Here is a 15,826-nt window from a genome sequence, read left to right on the forward strand (position 1 = left end):
CAGGTAGTTGTCCATCGCCTTGACATCCGATGGGAGGGCATTCCACAGGGCGGGCGCCACCACCGAGAAGGCCCTCTGCCTGGTTCCCTGCAACTTGGCCTCTTGCAGTGAGGGAACCGCCAGAAGGCCCTCGGAGCTGGACCTCAGTGTCCGGGCAGACCTCATGAGAAGAGAAGACTCCCTGGAAAAGACCCTGATGTTGGGAAAGATGGAGGGCACAAGGAGAAGGGGATGACAGAGGACAAGATGGTTGGATAGTGTTCTCGAAGCTACCAGCATGAGTTTGACCAAACTGCAGGAGGCAGTGGAAGACAGGAGTGCCTGGCGTGCTCTGGTCCGTGGGGTCACAAAGAGTCGGACACGACTAAACGACTAAACAACAACAAAGTAGAAGACAATCTACTATTGATAAAATCTTTGGCTTTAATAAAAACAACTCCAGTTAGTTCAAACAAGTGTGAGAGATAGAGCAAAATGGAGACTGTGATTCTGCTGTTGATGTATTCAGTTGCATACTGGAGTATGCAAAGCATATGTGCCGCAGGTAAACTATCCTGCCCATCCAGTTCTTCACCCTGTCATGACCTGCTGATGATCATGCCAATTCAGTACACTTTGATATTTTGTTCCATATGCCAGACAGAAGGCAAACCATGCTTATGATTAGGGCTTGAAAACCCCACTGGATCCCTCCAAAATATCTAGCATATGATCAATGTTAATTGTATTACATTAATTATTCCCTTTTTCTGGCACAGGACATGTGTGTTCCAAGGGCCAAAAACAATGTGGTATATTCCATGGCATGTGGTTCTGTAGCCTGGCAGAACAGAAGAGGCTAAACACAAATGTGGGAACAAGGTGATAAACTGACCCATTTGTCTGCCAAACTAACTACGTAGAAACTTGTGTATGAGGCACCCCAGTGGCTTCATTGGTTCTAAAATACACCAGCAATTTACCGTATATTACTATCGCACTTCTAATGTACATATGCTAGAGAGTTAGTCATCAATAAATCAGAGGCAGCATGGTTTAATGAATGGAACACAGTGATCTGTAGCGACTTAGGCTTTGAAAACACAAAAGAGGATAGATACTCTGCCCAAGAAGTGCACCAGGGTCTAAAAGTTTATAATAATATTACCACAGAGTTAAAACTAAGTGGTAATATTACCACAGAGTTAAAACTAAGCACACAGTTTGAATGCTACTATGAAGGCCTCATTCATTTGGCTAAGTTCCATTTGTTCCCTGTGGAATATACCCTAATGATCACTTTTCTTAATATAACTGCTGAGGGATGTGTGTTAACTCTGGGATTTATTTATTTTAAATCTTCACTGGGAAACACATGAATGGTTTTCCTAAAATGGCAACTCCCCTGAATCTTGCAGTGGCTCTGAGGCATCCCCAGATAGTTTGAATGTATTGGGGTTCAAACAGTGAACATCCGGACAGAAAAGTTGCAAAGCTGCTGACCTTATTTTGGCAAAATTGCAAAATAATGCAGTTTTTGAGCTATTTTTTTTTAAAAAAAAATAGGCAAAAACAGCACTGTGACATGGGCTTCCATACGTCTGGATTTTCCCGGACATGCTGGAAGGAAGATCTGCTCCCTGCTGCAAGGCCCATTTCCACCTGACTCACCCTGAACAGCTAAAAGGCTCCTAGGAGGCCATTGGGACATTGCTGGAACAATTTTTGGGTTGGGGCAACTGGCTGAAATGTTTTGAAATGTTTTAAACGGTTCTAATTTTGGTTCCTCTGTTTTGTTTTTGTCAGGGTGGTGGTGGTTAAATGTTTAGTTGGGGTTGGCAATTATTTTAATTTTGGTATAACTGTAAACTATTGTTGTTATTGGTTTCTATTGATTTATTGGTTTTCTATGTTGCTTGTATACTAGGATATTTTGTTTTTTAATGTTTGGTTGTGTGTTTATAGATGTTGTAAGCCATCCAGAGTGGCTGGGGAAATCCAGCCAGATGGGTGGGAAATAAATAGTATTATTATTATTATTATTATTATTATTATTATTATTATTATTATTATCCCAAATTCCTCCTGAACACTGCTAGAGACAGCTGGATTCCAGCTATGTCCAGGAAATCCCAGACATATGGAAACCCTAGAATGTATAGTTCCAATACATGAGGTAAATATATAAATACCTTCATATTTTAGGACAAGGGTGGTAGCTCATTGATAGGGCATCTGCTTTGCTTGCAGAAGGTCCCAGGTTCCATCCCTGGCATCTCCAGGTAGCGCTGTCTGATATCTTGGAGATGCTGCCTGAACTGCAGCAGTATAGCACTTTATGTTTCCCCTAACCACAACAATACTGCAATGTTGTGTGTTAGGAGAATGTAGCTATCATCTCAATAAGAAACCCTATGCTGGGAGGTATATCTGGTTTTCCTACCACATCTGACTAACACTTGCACATGTACCAGTGTAAAATCCCTTAGCAAGCCTACATCTTGAACCCAGAGCTTTGAGCAGCAGCTCCTGAGGAAAGTTCAACTTTTGAAAATGCACAAGGTTCTTAGTTAAGTGGGAACCACTCTAGAAAGGCAAAGCATTATTAACAAGTGGTGGTGGTGTGCGATGCTTAAGGAGGCACTTGGGGGAGGCTGCTGCCTTGAGTGGGCGACAGTTGATCAGGCAGAAGGCCTCCCCTGCGTGAAATAACTGTTATTTTATGAGAAGTAGGTGCCTGCCTCAAGCAGGCAGCGGTGGGTGTGGCCAGCTGGATGTTGGAGCTCTTCTCAGCGGCGGCGGCTGCTGCTGCTGCCGCCGCCACCACAGAAAACAGACAGGCAAGAGCAACAGCAACAAACACCCTTCCAGCAACGGATTGAAGTGTATTGTTTGTGCATCACAAGGTCAAGTCGAGAACTACAGGAGGGCGGACCTGGCTCCTCTTCTTCCTGTGCAAACTGTGCAAAGTTCTTTTTCCTCTTTGCCCTGTGGAAACCTTTTGGTAGTAAAAGAGGGCATTTGGAGGGATCGAAACAAACAGGCTCAGTGGGGCAAAATGTTAAGCTCCCCCACATATCTGTGTGTAGGGAGGGGGTGTCGAATCATGCCGTTCAACCCCTGCTTTCAATCTCTCTCCCTCCCCCCCCCCCCACTTTTTGGCACGGTTGCTGAAAAGGAGCAAGTGTTTAACGTCAGCATGCTCCCGGCTGTAAGTGATCTGGATAACTATTTGAATTAAAAGCGACCCCCCCCCCAATGCCCGTCTCTCTCCAGAGTGGTAGTATTTCAGCACAGAGGTGGCCGCGTAACTTTTGTGACCCGCGGGGAAACGATTCTGTTCCGATCTCGATTTGCAACCAACCCCCTCCCCCCGGCTTGCTTCACTCCCTCACCTCCCGTGCCCTCCTGGCGAATGCGAGCTCCCCCCCCCCCCCAGTCCCCACGCGCGGTTTTCGCTGCGAGGGTCTCTTTCCTCCTTTCCGCGGAAGAGGTTTCTTGGTCGGCGTTTCTTTCCCCTTAATATCCCTCGCCGCCCGCCTTGCACCTCATCTGTTATTTGCAAGAAACGTCTTTTTGACGCAGGAAGAAATGGCAAATTTGAAGTACGTCATTAATATGGCGCCAAAAGATTTTGTTAAGTATAAGCTTATTTTTTGTAAGGTTGCAGCAGCAGGCTAGTGTGTACGCCTGTGCATAGCTCCGGGGAGGTGAAAGCGGCGCGGTACGGGGGGGGGGGCGCAGAGAGAGAGAGAGGAAAAAAGAGGGGGAGTGTATATATGAGAAGGGGAGGAAGCAAAGAAAGTGTTGCAGCTCTGTGATCTGTGTGTGCACTGCTGCCGCCGTTGTGTGCGCGCGCGAGGCTGAAGATCATTGCGAAAGTGACCTGATCAGGCTTGTAGAGAGAGAAGGAGAGAGGGAGAGAGGGAGAAAAGGAGAGCGAGCCCGTGTATGCAACCCGACCTCTTTCCAGCTGCCCAGGGCACAAGAGAAAAGAGATGGGGACTCAGCGCATCGGAGGGAGGTGAAGGCGAGGGAGGGGTGGTGGGTGAGCGGTGCGTTGGGGTGGGAGGCAACACATGCCGAACACAATCAGGGATGGGACCCACGTTTGCTACTGCCGCCGCCGCCGCCGCCGCCGCTGCTGCACCTGGACCTGCTGCTCGTCAGGGAGAAACAACAAACAAGAAAATAAGAAATTGAGGGAAGGGGGGCGAGGGGGCGTGGGGGGGAGGAAGAAGGTGGGGTGAAACAGCCAGCATCACCCTAATTTATATACTACTCCTTTGAAGAAGTCCCTTCTTCGCCAGCAGGGGAAAAGGGGGGTCGGAAGAGAGAAGAAGAAAAAGGGCAGTCGCAGGATTTCGGGCAATTGCAAAGAGATTCGAAAAGAAGTCTGGATTTAAAAAAGAAATAGGAACACGCAGGGCTCGCTGGATTTTGCACAGAGCGGCCATCTCAGCTGGAAGCAATTCTTTGGAATTGATTTTTTGTTGTTTTTGTTTTTAATTTTGCATCCATGGAGTTACTTTGTATCTACTCCTAAAAGAAGGGCATCATATTCGGATCCTACAAGGGGGATGGTTTGCCCCCTGCGCAATGGTGCCGGATTAGTCTTTGCAAAGGGAGATTCCATGAGCGGTTACGTTTTTGGAGCATCTCTCCCCACACCTCTCTGGTAACCCGAGGGACAGTCTCAACTCTTGGAGGACGCTCTTTCCCAGGCAAGGTAAAAAGGGTGGAGAATTGCTCCATTTTTTATTTTTTTGCAGCTTCTCTCGATCCCCCCCTGCATTTGTTTTACTGCTCCCTGACTGTGCTGCCTGCAAAGGAGGATGGGGGGTGGAAGAGTGTGTAGCGTTTTTAGACATGGATTGCGCATGTTGGTCAGTCATGTTTTAAAAGGGAGGCGGCAGGAATGTAAACAACAACTTTTTAAAGGATCAGAAGCCTCAGGAAGCGTTTCCTCGAATTAATGACTGCGGCAGAGCTAACCCCAAAAGGTCTCGAAGCAAGAGGGTGGCCGGGAGAGGGGAGTTAGACACGTTTTATTGAGGTGGAAGGGGGAAGAAGGCGCTCGAGGGGCAAAAAAGGGTGGCGGGCGAAAAGTGCGCGGCGTGTGTGTGTGTTGTCCCCTGTATCCGCGAGTAAAAAGAGGTTCGCGCGGCAATTAGCAGAGACACGAGTTTCATTTTTGTTGATACGCAGCACGTTTTGGAGCCTTTGCATGTCTTGAAGCTGCACCCACATGATCCGCTCCTCTCACGTGCTAGGGTTGTGGGGTCCCTGCCAGCTCCTGCAACAGACACAAACAATGCGCCCAGGAGGCAGGCAGGCAGGCAGAGGAGAAAAAGAGGCGCCTTTCCTTGGCGAGGGTGGGCGAGCCCGGGTGGGCTTGGAAGGGCGCAGGCTTTTCCGGGGTGCCGGTGGCTTTTGCAGTCGGGCTGCACAGCCCAGCGACGGCGGTGGGCGGTTGCCCGGGCTGGGAGGGGGCAGGGCGAGAGTCGCGCCGCTGGGGGGCATGGAGAGATTTGGGAGTGGAAATGTACAGGCAACGGCTGCGACGGAGCTGCGCGGTGGGGAGAAGGACTGTAGGGGGCGTGGCTGTTGTTTACCTTCTCAAACTCTCCCGGCTCCCAACTGGCTCCTCCGGGGGCGTCTCATCTCTTCCTCCATCTCTGCCACTGAATCCCTCCCTCCTTCACCCTGCCGCCCTCCCTGCACTTCCTTGCAGGCTTTGCACTTTGCCTGGGCTGGGCATTGCTCCTGAGGGCGGCGCATCCTCTTTTCCTGCCCTGCTGCCCCCACCCCTCGTGCGGACACCCGATACCCTGCTTGCGACTGTTTTCTATACAGTGCATTTATATGGAGTCAGAGGGACAGAGATCTGCAAGGCGCAGGTTCTGCCCTGGAAGCCCACCCCTCGTCCCAGAAGTGTGTGGGCTGGTTGTGGTTTACATGACCCTGAGGACAGATGCTACCTCCCCCACGGTTAAACCAAAAGGCCTTTTCTTCCATCATGGTTGTTCGGTCTCTAGGGCTGAGTCCTCTTGTCAGCTTAACCCCTGCAGATCTTTCTTCACTCAAACAGTCTTCTCTGCTACAGGTGCCGCTTATACTCTCTGTGCCCCCCCCCCCGCAAGTGCTGAACACCTTTCTGTCTTTCCCGGGCTTGGTCAGTCATCTTTTCCAGGCTGAGGGCAGGCATTATGAATAGGGGGAGATACCCTTCAGCAGGGGTGAGGTGCCTGCGGCCCCACAGGTGGTGTTGGACTCCAGCTCCCACCAGTCCCGGCCAGCACAGATGATGGGAATTGTAGTTCAGCAATGTCTGTAGGGCACTATGTGAACTACCTCTGGCCTTCAGCCTCCTGAGCTTTCATCATGGTGGGAGGTTGAATACTTTGTGAATGAGAAAGCAAACAAATGGCTGGGAATCTTTAGGCTAATTTGGGTGTCGGAAGATGCTCAGAATCAACATGGAATGAAAATAAACACATAGCTCATCCCGTCCCTCCCAATCCTTTATTCTTGTGTTTCCCAAGGGATTAGATTAGGCCTCATTCAACACTTCTTTAAAATGAGTGTTAATCTTTTTTAAAACAAAAAAAACTTCCCCATACAGCTTGCCTACTCCATCCCATCTCCCATTTTTTTCTCTGCTCCTTTTCCAAACTCTTAGGCTTGGCTTCCTTGTACATGTGATTTTTGTAGCAGTGCCTGAGCTTCTTACCCAAGATTGTTCTCTTGCCTCTTTAACATTCTTTGATGCATTCTGCACTTTGCTGTTACCCATGCTTCAATGGAATCTCCATTGAATCTCTGTTATGTTATCAGTTATTCTGTCACACACACCCCTTGCTATTTTCCTGTGCCACTGAGACAGTCATACCTTCTTTTAATACTTTTCCATTGCTGGCACACTGGGACTATGTCTCTCCTGTATAACTTTGCTTCTCCTATAGTCCTTAATAGTATTAGCAGCCCTCAAAGATGCCCAGGTGCCCATCTTCTCTAGCTTCATTAAGCCCCACAGCAACATGATCATGCTCACTCTGTATTCCTGTTCTTAATTGCAATCCTCATCCTTTTTGTCTGCTACTTGTTGATATGTGGATGCCGCCTTCCTTTGGTGGGACTGTGAACACCTGGAAGTACCATAAATCATGAGGACTGCTTGGTAGATTCTGGGTTATTGTCCAGAAACTTATAAGTAAGCAGAAATGCAGGTTAGCATTTAAATGTGTTAACTGTTGGTTAATCTCCCTCAAAGCATCTCGAGAGTCAGTTTCTCTTTGCCTGTTTCTCCCTCAGTCAGCTTCCTCTGTTACTCCTCTGTTACTCTTCATTCCTCAGTAAATGATGCTTGATGGTCCTTGCTTTTTCCACATGTCTCTCTCATTTCTCATTTTGTCTTGCTTACTCTCCTTCATCTTCTGTGGAATTGAGTTCATAGAAGCAAACATTTTAATCTCCTTGCTTATGTTTGCATAAAGAAAAAACATAATCTCCAGAAGGTTGATTTCTTCAAGTAGCTTTGCAAATTGTTGGGGCCTCTCAGCTGTCACTCTGGGATATAAATTAATCTCTTTGCCCTCCACCCTTGAAACTTTGAGCACATTTTTCTTACAAATCAAATGCCCGTCTTTGATCGTGCGGCTAACAGCATTTTAATTTTAGACCTAAATTGAATATAATATCCTAATTGCCTTTTCAGATGCTAGGGAATCTGTCAGCACCCCTCTTAGAAATTGCATTTGTAGTTTTAAGTTGAGGAAGATGAAAATGCACCTGATCATTGTAAAAAGCAACTGAATTTCAGATGCAGCTGTATAGATCCCTAGGTGCTGTGAACCTTATGCACAGCAGCAGCAGCTGTTTGCAAACAGGCAATTGATTATTCCTCCAACTGTCATTAAACGCAGTGCACTAATTTGGTAAATCTACATGCAAAACAATATCAGAAAGACCTTTGCAAATGAGTCTTTGGTTCCTGATAGGGCAGCAGTTCACTTCCCTCATCTTCTCACTGGGGTTAAGCAATATTGGCCTTTAAGAACTATACTTGACCTTTAAACATTTGCTGGCCCCTGAAGTTGAAGCATATTTGAGACTGAATGAAAAATAGTTTGTATAAAGGTCAAGTTTGCTGTAGGAAAATTCAGCTTGGGTTTTGACAGCCAAGGCTGCTGAAACAGGGCAGGAAGGTAAACATATTCCTTGCTTATGGAGGCTGGCTTTACTCAAAATTTCCCTATGGTTGTTGCCACTGAGGATATAATTGGAATAACTATAGTTGCCTGCATTAACATGGTCAGATGTTGAGGAGGACAGAACTTTTAATGTTAGGTAAAAGAGGAGGTTTTGTCAGGAAAAGCTTTTATCATGCAGAATTGAGAAAAGCTGTCCCTGCTGAAATTGCCTTGTTTATATACCGTAATTATTGAAAATATTGAAACTTTGACTTCTTTGGACTTCTGTCATGCTAGTCCAAATAGGTATCTTAAAGTCGCATTAACTTCTGTTCTGATTCCAAGAATCTTAAGGCCTGACTATGTTTACCCTGCCTTAACCTTATTTGTATGAAGTTAAAAATGAGTAATGAAAGTTGTAACCTGTCAAATCTGTCTGTGTGAATGGAGCCCTGGGTACTCCTCTGGCACTAACACACATTTTTCATTAACCTTCTGATCTTGTTCTATAAATAACAGAATTCCTGTTCTATAAATAACAGAAAATGGGAGGTGGGAAGTTGTGGGAACAGAAGACTTAAGTTGTCAGTTGTCAGATACATACGTTGGAGCTGCTTCTGATTTGGGGAAGATGTTGAATAGTTTGGGACAATAGTGCACAGATAACTGTGGAGAAGATAAATTTGCTGCTAGGGTTACTACTCTTGAGTTTATTTATAATTTTATTTATTCATTCCATTTATATCCCACCTTTTTTCAAAGGAGTTCAAGGTGGCATAGCTGGTTCTCACCTCTCTTTCTTTAATCTCTGCAACAACCCTTTCAGTTAGGTTAAACTGAGACTAGCCCAAGGTCATCCAGTGAGTTTCGTGGCCAAGTGGAGATTTGAACGCTGGTCTCCCAGGTCCTAGTCTCACACATTAAGCACTATGACTTCACTGATAGATAGCTTTCAGTTAAAAGCTGTAGATGGTAGAAGTTATTTTTCTCCCTTTGCTAGTAGTGCAGCCAGCAGCTGGCTTTGAAAGTTGGTTGCCAAATCATTTTCAAGGTGCATATTTGCCAGTTATTGTAGGATTCCAAAATTAAGGCCTGGAGCATGCATATTCTGTATTTGGCTACCCACCATCTTTCAATAATTCTGTTTAGAGTGGGCTATGCTTAGTTGTATTTTATTATTATGCTTAGACATTACTATGTTGGTGATGCCCATCTCTCCTCCCTGTATCTAGATTAACATCTGTTGTCATTAACTTAATAATAATATAGCAATAATTTATTATTTATACCCCGCCCATCTGACTGGGGTTCCCCAGCCACTCTTGTCTGCCTCTGTTGCTAGTTTGTCTGGATATGTCTTTGGATAACCAAAGGGTTAGCAGAATAAAGAGAGTCAGAAAGGGAAAGTAGGATCATAAATACCGTATGTGTGATAAAAAAAAATCCTAGATATGGAAAAATGCAAAGCAGACAAAGTGAACACAAGAGTTTTGTTTTAAATTTAAATGAGCTTAGAAGTTGCTCCAGGAACCAAGATAGTGAGCATGGCTAAAGCAAAATCAAAAATACCCAACCCTAAGAAGTATGTGTTGATCAAAGCACACAGTGCTAGTTTAACCCCTCAATCAGAGTAATTGAACCCTTGTTGCATCTTGAAATGTCTGAATGCAACTCTTTGGTAGCTTTTTGCTGGGTGATTGCACAGACAAAAATGTAGAGTAGTTTCACTGGATCCATCTACCAGCTGCTTTTTGGATACCAGAGACCAAGCAATTTCAGATGGAAGCTGCATGAGTCATGGGGTAGGAGAGAGAGAAAATATGTGGTGTTCGGTGACCTCTGAATATGGCCAAACAATGCTTTCAAAGCGGCATTTTTATACTGATGCTCTGCTAAATAAATAAATAAAATGTTTACATGCTGTCTTCAGACAGCAAACTCGCACAACAGCTTGCAAGATAATAGAACAAATCCAATGCTGATACAGCTGCTGATGATTAAAGCTATGTAAAGTAATACAGCAGAGCACAAAAATGCAGAGTATCCAAAACCAGCAGAGAACAGTTAAAATCACCAGGTTAAAATCATCTAGCTGACATCCTAGAAGACTTGGGCATATAAAAATGTATTCTGGAATCGGGCTAGGTGAGCCGACCCTGGGAAGGGAGTTCCAAATGTGGGGCCACCACAGCTGAAAAGGCCCCCTCTCTAATTACCACCTTCAGAAGAATGGGGCTTGAAGAAAAGCCTCAGGTGACAAATGCCAACCGTTGGGGAGACTCATGTGGAAGGAGGCAGCCCTCTAGGATCATAGAAAGTTGCCATCAACTGGGTCAAGCCATTGGTCCATCTAGCTCAGCTCTGTCCACACTGATAGGCAGCCGCTCTCCAGGGTTTCAGACAGGAGTTTCTGGAGATGCCAGGGATTGAACCTGGGACCTTCTGCATGCAAAGTAGATTCTTTACCACTTCACTATCCTTCATTCCCCTTAGAAACCCAAGTCCCCAGCCATTTAGAGCTTTAAAGGCCAGCACCACCACTTGTGCCCAGAAACTGACTGGCAGCCACTGTTAGCTGGACAAGCAACTTAACAGTTTTCTTCTTCATTCATTCATTCATTCATTCAATAAAACTTAGGCACTGCTTGATTGTAAGCAACCCTCAATCTTCTTATAGCCCGTCTCAGTTAGCAGCATAGTCGCTGTATTTTGAAATAACTAAAGTTTCTGAGAAATTTGCAAAGTAGTTGCCTGTTTAATTTAGAGACTACTGGAACATGAATAACTGTAGTTGGGCCAGCAGGGATTGAAGCTGATGGCAGGAGGTGCATAATGTGACCTCCAGTGACAACACTAGATCTATTGGCACCCACAAAATACAAACTTGATTCTTCAGGTGGGTGTAACCATGCCCAGAATGGGTATTGTCACAATTTGGCTTCGAGTGTATTGCTTCTTGCCTAGTCCATTATTATTATTTTATTTTATTTTATTTTATTATAATATTTTGTAAAGAACAATTATAGCAACAGAAGAAAATCAAGAGATGAAAAACAAAGCAATAAAATAGGCACATAGAATGAATACAGTTGCACATGGGTTAAACCAAAGTCCAAGTAAAGACCATCAGTGTTGTCAGATTATGAAGTATAGTTCCAGATTTGCCAGACTTGTGACAAGGGTTGTAATGAAAATGATGGTTCTGCTGACCTAGTCCGTTATTGAGCCTTAACACTGGCCAAGTTAGCTTGTGATCCTATACTGTGGTTTATCACTATGTACATGAGCTGCACCCAACATAATTAAACAAGCCAACTTCATAGCCAGTGTTCTGAAGTTGGTTTGTCTGGAAACTAAGCAGAGTTGGTCACTGAAGTTCAGGAAAATTAGAAGGGCCTCGCCCTCCCTGTCCTTTCACTTGTGTAGGTGATCAAGGCTGTTTCAGTGTCAAAACCAGGAGTGAAGCTAGATTTAATGGATCTAGATTTTTCATATGTTGGAGCTGGCAGAGGAAGAAGCAGGAAGTAACTTTTATCTTTGTTTAGAAAGATGGCTACAATTATTGGAGTCATCCTTTTCAACGGGACCTATTAAGTGGAAAATGTTTCCACACAGGCCAATCTCCCATTCAGTTTCTAGATAATCCAAAAGCAAGGGTAAGTGCAGGGCTTTAAATATAATGGGACTTTTCCTTCATGGTCTTTTATTAGTTGCTGCTTCCTCAGGTATTCAGGTCCGTCATATTTTTAGATGTTGAAGCGTGTAGTGCATTACCTATTCAGATATGTGCATAACTACTACTTTGTGTAGTTTAAGGGAAATTGATCACTTTTTAGTGAAAGCGTTTCTGCCAGGGATGGGAAGCGCCTAGTCATGCTGGGGGTTTTTGTATCTGAGGCTGGAGAAGGCAATAATTTGCACATCCTTTCCACAGGATCCCCACACACAACAAATGGGAATGCTGCAGTTATAGTAGTCTTGTATTGTTATTCTGAAGTTGTTTGCCTCAAATGGGAAAAAATGAGTATAGTATTGAAGATGATTGATATGTAAACACAGGGACTGAAAAACAATTGAAGCTTTTTTGTTTGATTCTGTGTTTCTGATTCTATGGCATATTTCTCATTGAAAACTAGAAAGTGACTTAAAAATGAGAACTAGAATTCACAGGATTCTTTAAAAGAAAGAGAAAACTGAATTATTGGACACAAAAACCCAAACTTTGTGCATACAGCATGGGGGATGGGCCACCTTTGCTTTTCAGTTATGGTAACCACCAGGAAAACCACTCTCCGATGGCAGAGGTGCAAGGTATCACCCAGTGTGTGTGTCATGCTTGATGGTGCAAATGCAAGAGTTTCTTTTTGGATCTGTTTAGTTAGTCTAGTCCCCTTCTCAACTTTGTTCTTTCCTCCAGTAGAGGGCCTTCTTATCAGTTTGGAAACTTCTCTTTCTTGGAATAAGTAGAATGCTAAAAATAAAAATTATCCAAGAGAAAACCAACTAGGATAGTTAGATATGTGGAAGGAACAGGGAACAAAGAGCTCAGTCCTACCATATCTACTCAGCAGTAAATCCTATTGAGTTCAATGGCGTTTACTCCCAGATTAATGAGATTAGGACTGTACTTTTAAAGCATGGTTAAGATTACCGTACATCCTAAGTGTGGTTAAGCATCTTAATACTAACAAGTACAGAACATAAACATAATGAGTGCCAATTCAGTTCTATGCATTAAATAAAATATTTATTGAACCATTTAAATAAAATATTTATTGAACCATATAGATACTATAGGGAACTTTATCCATATTTTATTGGCTTATTGGCTTGTGTATCTCCTTCTGTTCCATGGTATTGAACTTAGTACATAAGAATCCCAAACTTTATATTACTAAAGCTCTTTTTGGAAGGTCACTTCTTCTCTTCTTTCATAATGTGCCTCTCTTTTGTTAGCCACGGAGGGAAATGTTAAGACTTCCCATTGGTTCAGTGCAGGTAAAACCAATCAAAATAGCCAGATTGTTGACTAGGGCTGGTTATAGGAAGTATATTGCTACAACGCTTCCACTGGCTACCGGTCTGTTTCTGGGCACAGTTCAGCATTTTGGTTATAAAGGCCTACAGGGCTTAGGTTCAAGCTCTCTGAAAGACCATATTCCCTCATAGGAACCTGCCCTTCTTTCAGTTTCTCTACCCTCTCAGGCACAATTGGTAGAGATGCAGGTACAGGACTTCTCGGTAGCTGCTCCCTCCCTAGAGAAGCTAGACTGGCCTCCTCTTTGTTGGTCTTGCCACAGCAGGTGAAGACTTTCTTGTTCCAACAGGCTTTTGGGAACTGACTGCTTTTAATGAAAGTTGTGCTAGGGGGAAAGGTGTAGTAGTAGTAGTAGTAATATTAATATTAATAATAGAATGGAAAAGTTAGCTATATTATTATTTCCCAGCATCTGAAGTTTGAAAAATGCAGAGCACAAGCTAAACAAAATGTCAGCTTGGTCAGAAAGATGATAAAATGAGATCTAGGAGCTTAGTTTTCAGATGTGCTCTGAGCCAGTCTTAGGAGTGTAGGAAGCAGCACAGTCAGACCACACTGGTTCTGCCTAGCTCAGTATTTTCTACACTGGCTGCCTATGGCTCTCCCAGGTTTCAAGCAAAAGCTTTCTTTCGCCAGTCCTACCTGGAAGCAACAGGGATCGGACCTCTCGCATGCAGTGCTCCATCACTTTGAAACTTGAAGCTAGTCAAACACTAGTCGATGGAGCAGGTGTGGAGGGGCATGACTAAAAAGCTTTAAACCTCATTTGCTTTACTAGCTTCAGGCTTGAAGATGGGCTTAGAGTATTTTGAACACATCGTGGGCTCTTATCATACACAAAAGCCCCAGAAATCTGAATTTGATTGATAGCCTTTGAGAACCATGAGAACGACTTCTTTGCTTTTTATTGTAGAAGTGGAATTTAGAGCACCTGGCTTGGACTCATTCTTTTCAGATTAATAAGCCCTCTTGTCTGAACCTTGAGTGAGGCCTAGTTTTTACTCAGGTACTAAATGTGGGTCTTGGATCACTTTATAGTGCAAGTGAAGTTTTATATGGCTGTGAATGCTGTATGACTGCAAATAGTTCTAGTTATTCCTCCCCCCCCAAAAAAAAATTCTGTTATTATTATTATTATTATTTGGTATAGAGTAGTATTCAACCAAGTGATGCAGCCTAGGGTTACCTAGGCCTTACATAGTTTTGATTCACAAACTGTAGAGGGGAATGTTTTATGGCATGGAGCAAAAAAATACAAAGAAGAGAATGAAAACCCAAGGATCAGTAAGATACTCTTTAAGGAAAAAGGTTAGCTGTATTTTCTAGAAGTTACCAAGCAGTTTCCATGAAAGCTAAAAGGCAGTGAACTGTCCCGTGTGTTTTTAGCTGACAAAAAGAAAAGTGTCTGAAAATGGATTGCTAGAGAAGAATTACGGATTCAGAAAGAAGATTCCTAACATGCCGCCGGGGGTGCTGTTTTCTTTTTTTTATTCAGGTATGTAGGAAGAACAAACAGGAATGTGGTTTCTTTCAGCCATACCACAACTTGAGAGAACACAGAATTCAGTGTGTGCGTTTCCCTTGACCACCATAGGATAAAAAATGACTAGGGATGGGGAAATTTGAGCCCCAAATGGGACACTGTTAAGTAAGGCATTCCAAAGGCAGATTATGTGATGACCAAACACTTTTTTCCTTTTCTACAATTTGCTCTCCCAAGACGGTATTTGAATAAATTAGTGATATTAAAGATAGAGATTCCATTCACATGTTGGAGTGGTTTAGGCATTTGCACATTACGGTTGCTGTATAATTCTCGCTTTCATGTTAAAGAGTGCCACTCTGGGAGAGACTTTCCAGGCAAAAGTACTTTAGATCTTATTAGCATCTCATTTTATTCAACTTCTTAGTGACCTGCCACAGGGGGAAGTCTCAGAAGTTGCCTCCTGCAGTTAGCATTGTCAATTTAAAGTGTGTGTGTGTGTGTGTGTGCGCGCGCGCGCGCGCACGTGTATGTGTATCACTTTGAGGCAATGGCTTTGTGGACTGTAATGCTGTTGCAAAGCTTATTCCTACACTGGGTAGGCTGGTTGATTGAGCGGGGGTGGGGGGTGGGAAAGTTAATGCAGAGGTGTGCTAGTTTAGAATTTATGCCAGAATTCTGCCAGATCCTTGCAATATACGCCATACAAAATAATGTTGTGCCTTCTGAAAAGTTGTAGAACTTGCGATTTGCTTCTGAGGGACAAGGCTGCTGGGCTTGCATATATGACTTGTTGAAAAAAACCACTTTATTGTTGTTTCTTCAAATTCCCAGTCAGCACCAGGTTCTCTCCAAGTAGCTACCTATTTTAGGCTTGCCATATGTCAGGAAAATTCCTGACATGTCAACAACAACAACAACAACTTTTTTATTGCATTAGCCGTGTGGCCATAGCATAATATACATAGAAATAACAGCATAAAATAGGGGGGGAGGTAAAGGTAGATATCGTCCAAGGCGAATACGAGGATAACAAAAGTGACAGGGGATTTAAAACATCGAGTGACAGAGAATGCAAAAACAGGTTCGATTGTGCGGCATATCGACTACGGCTGTGGTGTTAAAGAAGGAGTT

At 43.9% G+C, this 15,826-nt stretch overlaps 1 protein-coding gene across 1 annotated transcript in view; it reads left to right on the top strand.

Moving 5' to 3' along the window:
- The first annotated feature begins 3,672 nt into the window (after positions 1–3,672).
- JADE2 (jade family PHD finger 2) overlaps positions 3,673–15,826 on the top strand; it is a 144,117-nt gene continuing 131,963 nt past the window's right edge. The window contains exon 1 of the mRNA XM_079968102.1: positions 3,673–4,708. The gene's annotated coding sequence lies outside the window, so the exon portion shown is untranslated. The remainder of the gene's footprint in view (positions 4,709–15,826) is intronic.

The sequence above is a fragment of the Podarcis cretensis genome, assembly GCF_951804945.1.
Source record: "Podarcis cretensis genome assembly, chromosome: 2".
In the NCBI taxonomy this organism is placed as follows: Eukaryota; Metazoa; Chordata; class Lepidosauria; order Squamata; family Lacertidae; genus Podarcis; species Podarcis cretensis.